The sequence below is a fragment of the Haemaphysalis longicornis genome, unplaced genomic scaffold (genome assembly GCF_048455015.1).
Source record: "Haemaphysalis longicornis isolate Haplotype H1 unplaced genomic scaffold, Haemaphysalis longicornis Haplotype H1 scaffold_6, whole genome shotgun sequence".
Taxonomy (NCBI): domain Eukaryota; kingdom Metazoa; phylum Arthropoda; class Arachnida; order Ixodida; family Ixodidae; genus Haemaphysalis; species Haemaphysalis longicornis.
The window spans coordinates 155448189-155454506 of record NW_027526407.1 but is presented as its reverse complement, the minus strand read 5'-3'; the positions used below and the strand labels follow the sequence as shown (position 1 = coordinate 155454506).

The 6318-nt window shown below is 45.7% G+C and overlaps 1 long non-coding RNA gene across 1 annotated transcript; it reads left to right on the top strand.

Annotated features, from left to right (window-relative positions):
- The first annotated feature begins 317 nt into the window (after nucleotides 1-317).
- LOC144141220 (uncharacterized) lies at nucleotides 318-4016 on the top strand. The gene is made up of 2 exons (XR_013316487.1): nucleotides 318-792; nucleotides 3927-4016. It is a non-coding gene; the product is annotated as an uncharacterized LOC144141220 (long non-coding RNA).
- The last annotated feature ends 2302 nt before the right edge of the window (nucleotides 4017-6318 follow it).

The window sequence follows — 6318 nt, the reverse complement described above, 5'->3', positions numbered from 1 at the left end:
GTCCTCTCTCCTGCTGCAGTTCGCCGAAGCGGGCGCCCGGACACAAAAGACGTGCCATCCACCTCCACACCCGGCGATAACCAGTTCTTTTGGTTCCTCTGGCACCCTCCCACGCTAAGCTGAAGTGACCGCGCTGTCACGAATGTCTAGTACGCGGCGTTGCCACTGCCGCCAGTGGCGCTGACAGCCAACATTGCGACCTCGGCGGAGTTCGGTTATCTGCAATATAATATTATTACTGCTGCTAGAGGGGTTGGTAATAATTCTATAAAAAAATTATTGTAAATATTAACATAGGACTCACAAGCTGCCGTAGGTTTTTTTGATATCTCGTGTCAATGTTTTCACGCTCAGTTTTCACAAGAATGCGTAGCTGTGGCATAGCCATCGCAAACCGACTTGAAACCAAGCCAATGTCGCTTGGTCGCAATCCCGGATGTGCGGGGTCCGGCGTGGTGCGGTCGTGCGGTCGTTCTCGCTGTTCTGTGCAAATTTATAGCTTTCCTCGTGTTGTTGGCGATTTATGTGCCGTGTGCGAATCTTTTCAACCAGCATCGAAGGTCAGACATTGCAGTGCAGCTGGCGATACATCGAATTTATTGAAGGAAAAGCCATCGTATGCGCTCTTCTACCGCCGGTGAACATCCTTTGTGTGTCGTGTTGTGTTTGTGCGCTGTGATCGTACGGTGAAGAAGCTTGCGAAGTGAGGTGTTACCATCCCTGTTAGCCACGCTTTGGAATCCGTCAATTTCACCACGCTGGGAGCCCCGCTGGGAGCGACGTTGTTATAAGGTAAGTTCATTCTTTCCGAGCGCTCCTGTGCAGTGCGCGTCAGGCTTGTCAAGGGCAAGCGAGCACGCGGCTTCGGAGCATGCTGGCGACATCTGCTGATAGCTGCTGGGTTAGAGATAGCTTGCCATTGCGCGTGCGTGGATCTCGGACAGGCCCTGGCCGGTCGTCGTTCAGCTTTGGCCTCTAAAATTTGGAGACACCACCACCCGCAACGGGTGCTTCTTTTCTTCGTGCCAGCCGTGAGCGGTGACGCCGGAGATCAGTGCGTTATTTGACGCAGTGCATTATCACCCCAGGGACTTACGTAATCGCACAACAGGTTCGACCGAAATCCCTGCAGTGAATTCTTGTTGCGTGCTTTCCGTTTGGTGCGCTTGAGATGCAGAAGATTGGCGCTCGTTGCTTTATGCGATTACGTAACTGCCTGCGATAAACGCGTCAAACGGCGCGTCTATCTGGCCTGTCACCGCTCATGGCTGGCACTGGGGAAGACCAGTGCCCCTCGTGGGTGGTGGCGTCTGCAAATAACAGTGGCCCATGCGAAATGACGACCGGCCCGACCCTGTCCGAGATCCGCGCACGCGCAATGGCAAGCTATCTCTAACCCAGCAGTTATCAGCAGATGTCGCCAGCACGCTCCGGAGCCGTGCGCTCGCTTGCCCTAGACAAGCCTGACGCACACTGTACATTTCATCATGACAGATGTTGTGCAGACCTTCCTGAATGGCGATACTCACGACTTGGTTATTTGTCGGTATATGAACAGTGTTTTTATTCCCGCCGTCTCCAGATCGACCTAAAGGGTATGATTTCACTTCAGCCTTGCAAAAATACTGTACGTAAGTGTAACAAATTGAAGGGGGAGGCTATTGTACCGGCACACAACATTTTGACATCAATTAGTGTTTTATTGTCTTCCGCGCTGCTGTATTGCTTTCGCGTGTTCTATATTTGTATGTATCTTAAGCTAAAGATCTAACAAAACCTTTGAAGGCAATTGACGAATGAATAAAATCCCAGATGCAGTGCCGCTACAGAACGGAGCAGCAGCCATGAATTACCTAGTACGAAGTGTCATAAAAAAAGAAAGAACACCATGATGAAGGTAAATAAAATGTTTGACGAACGAAGTTAACGAAAATGAAAGAGGTTGAATCGAACAAGTGCCTGTCGGATCAATAACAAACGCACGAATACTGTGCCATGCAAGCACACCTGACAGCGCTAGGCTGAGAGGCAGATCTACCAGTCACAAACAGGATAGTGTGTTCAACCAGTTAGGGGACATGGCGGTAAAATATACTTGCAAGCTAAAGTGCTGGCAGCCAGCAATATATTTGCGTATTAATTTGAACGATTGCTTGGAGAAAGAGCGTTCCCTGAGTGCAGAGCAGTGACAAATGTGGCCTAAACCGTATTTCATCCCAGCTAAAAAAATAATGCCCAAGAATATAACAAATTCATTGATTGCTTTTGGAAAATAGAGACTATGTATCCGCAGAAGGTAGGGTTTAAACCCAAAACATCTTTACACAAGTCTGATGTGTTACCTCGGCACCCTAAAGGCAAGCAGACACTTTGGCTTTAAAACCAATGCAGAAAAAAACCTGCTGCGTTAGTAGTAGTTGGAAACAGACTGCACACTGTTGTCATATATTAGTCTTTTACCACTAAGTGCCAATTCTCTCCATGTATCTTTCCGTGAATTTCTCATTTGCCAATGTTTGTCACAGGTGCTAGGCAGCTTGCGCTAGAACATGCACAGGCGTCAAACTTTCAAACTGATGAATACCAGTTTTGACTTAAGCACTTGCTCGACTTGCTAGCGTAAATTGAAATTTGCCATTGCTTCTAATCACAACCTGCTGACTGCCTTTCTCGGAGCAGTTTTGAATAAGTTGGGCTGAATGTGGTGTGAGTAATAGCAAAATCACTGAATAACATTTTGGCTGAATGTGGCATCAGACGTGCCACTGACTGATGCTACACCGGCATTGCGCGAGGGCTTAGTCAATCTGTTTTGACAGATGTTCTGCCTCTAGGAATTACCCAAATGATTGGTCGGCATGGTATCACTATACTGTTTTAGTGCTGCTAGTGTATAGAAAATCTCGCCAAGCAAAGGGATACAAGCTTTTAAATTATTTCTCATTTACAGAAACTGATGTTTTTCCCCTCACCAAACAAAACTGTTTCGTGTTCTCCTTGTGTGTAAACTGGCATTAGACGGCCTTGTTATACTGGTATACCCCTCTGGCATTGTTATGATGAAGGCAAAAATGTGGATATACCCATGTCTCATATGATCCCTTTAAGCTGCTGCTTAGTGCTACTTGTTTGGTAAACGTACTGCAAGGCACACACCATACTTCAGCGTTACAAGAGTGTAAAAGACTGCGAAATTCAAGTTATGTATTTTTCCTGTCACGTTCTTTTTGCCACGTTTTTTTTCCATCACGGTTCATGTATTTTTTTCCACTAGTCGGTGAGCACAAAGTATTATGTGCTCATCCATTCATAAAGCCATTTGCGATGATTGCCTGATGTAGTAACTTTAGATTACAGTACCATCTGATCCTAGTTTTTTTTAATCAAGGCTTGTTTTGTAAACAAGTTCATGCAAGTTGACAATTTTCTAATTTTGTTTTACGAGATTTCAAGCATTAAAATTTCAAAAAACAAAATCCACAGGTTGACAGGTATGCTTTTGCACAGGTTTGGGGTTTCTCCTGTCAGGTAGTGGCTCTACCAGTCTTTATAGGCCTATTTGGATTTCTTTTGGGCCTGAAAGATGTGGAAGACACGATTACGGACCCATGCGGGTGATTTTTTGGCTCCCTGCCGCCTTGAAACATAGTCGTTCCTGTAGATTTCAGGCGCCTTCATGCGGAAGGCATTCCACTCCCTACCAATTGTAGAATTAATTGATGCGGCTAGTTTGGCTTACGGCATTAAAATCTGAGGAAAGCTTATACATTTGTTGAACTGCTATCTCCCTGCTTTCCAAACATACAAGCCAGGTAACTTTTAAAATAGCCAGGTACTTAAACCAGCATGCTTAATGAGAAGGGATGCAATCATCATTTCGTACTTGACTGGTGCAAACAAACAAGTCTGTTTCTTGTAATTTGCAGGCTACACAGTCAAGTAGGCAAGTGGACCCTGCGAGGCTCCAGCCCTCCCGTGATGCTTTCGTGAGCAATAAAGCAAGCTTTGCCATGCAACACCTCACTATTTCGCCTGCTCATTGGACACCTTGACGACAATTTTTAGAATGTTTTTGCAATATTGAAGCAGACTTGGTATATATTTAGTACAGTTAACTGAACTTTACTATGCAATTGTTGAAATAACTTGACAAAAAACTAACAGGAAATCAAACGGGCTGTCTTGAATATGCTCAGTAGGTTTTCATTTGACATTTCTCAACAGGAACTCAACAGGAGAATGAATAGAGAGTCAACACAGACTCAACTGGAACTCAACAGACTTTTCTCAATAGAATTTCAATTGACACGTCACAACAGGAACTCAACAGGAAAAGTGTATTGAGACTCAACAGAAAGTCAGTTGAAAATCAACAGACATGTTGACTATAGTCAATAGACTTTCAATTGAAACTCAGCGTTGAGTTTCAATTGAAACGCGGCGGCCAATTTTCAACGAGAACTCAATACAAAATTTCTATTCAAAGTCAATTGACTGTCAACACAATGTACTGAGTAAAGTCAATTGACTTTCAATTCAATCTCAATAACCATTTTTGTAAGGGAGGGGGTGAGCGGCGGAGAGCGCAGCTCGCGCGGCGAGGAGAATGAGGGAGGGGCGGACGACAACAACGCCGACGCTGCATGGACAAGGCGAGTGAATGAGATGCAGTCGCATCTAAAATACGGAGAGAAAACTACCGGACAAAACACGCGAAGCAACGACCAACTACGGGAACATGGCAGTTCACGCCAAATGTAGCGGAGGGTTAACGTTTTAATGTCCCCAGAACTGTTTTAGTTGTTTCTGTATTAAATATACGTGCTTCTGTGAGAATAGGCATTATTTGTATTATTTGAGTTAAAATGTAGTTGAACTGGTCGCCGCAAAGCTGAGTGCATGGTAGTCGAGCCACACTGCGCGGCGCATTGGTTTACGCGCGCTTTGCGGCGATATGCGGATACTCGCTCTCTGCGACGTAGTCGGTCGGCGTATAGGGAGTGGCGTATGTCGGCGCAGGCGTACGTCGTTACTCGAGTACGTCGATTTTACGCGCGCATGCGGTTAGGCGACTCGCGACAACACAGAATAGCAGCGAAGATAATTAGTTGCCATTCGCTGAATTCGTCGTGACATCATTGACAGCTCATACGTAAAATTTCTGGATTTTGTTCTTTCCTATAACGTGCTTGTCGTAATGTGGCAGCAGAAATTGTTATTTTTGATAGGGAAGCGGTAAGTTTTTTCTCATCGGCTGGTTCCTTGTTTTGTCTTGACACTCCAGCATTGATTGCTTTTGTGAAACCGACCTTTACTTATTTTAAACTCCTGCCTTGTGGAAGTTCTCCTGCCCATTTTTTGTTTCGTTGAAGGCGTGTATATAATCACGATAAGACGAAGTAGGGGGTAGCAGGGCATACCGCTGTAGTCACGACGATTGACGACGAAGAAGCTGTAAGCGGGGGTAGCGAGCACGGGCTCCATTATGGCCGCTTAATTGCACAGTTGGTCCGATCATTTAAATGCATCTCTTATTAAGCACCGCTTACTTCGTGTCATCTGTTCCCCCGCCACGTAATAGTATTTTCAATCATGCTATTCTTGACATTACGGTCTAGTAACACAAGTTACCAACTTTTTTCTTCCTTTTTTTTCTCTTTTCTCTCCCTTGGTTTTCTTATCTTTTCTTCGGTGATGATTCCTTTGTGACGATTGAATTTTACTCTGCGCAATGTTATTTTGGTGACATTGCCCTGTTCTGCATAGTCTTGTCTTCGGCCTTTTTAACAAAGGCTGACTGTATTCCACTGAAATAAACAAAATTGGCAGAGACGCTCAACACTGCCAACATATGTGAATGTGAAAGCCGAACAATGGCGCCAGAACACCACCGCGCCCCTCCAATGTGCAGCCGTCGCCACTTAGGTCACGTGACGTTCAATAAAAATTCGTAAAAATTTGTGCGTTTGACGAGTCATATGACGCGTTCGCCTTTTCATAAATACACCATGACCGTCATAGATTGATTGATTGTAGGGTTGAACGCGCCGACGCAACGCAGGCGATGAGGCGCGCCGTAGTGGAGGGGTCCGGATTAATTTTGACCACCTGGGGATCTTTAACGTGCGCCGAAATCTCGTACACACGGGCGTTTTTGCTTTTCGCCTCCATCAGAAAAGTGGCCGCCGCGGCCGGGAATCGAACCCGCGACCTTGTGCTCAGCAGCGCAATGCCTTAGCCACTGAGCCACCACTGCGGGTGCCATGCAAGAAATCAGTTAAGCGTTCGGAATGGCGCACAACAGCTCCAGCATGCGAA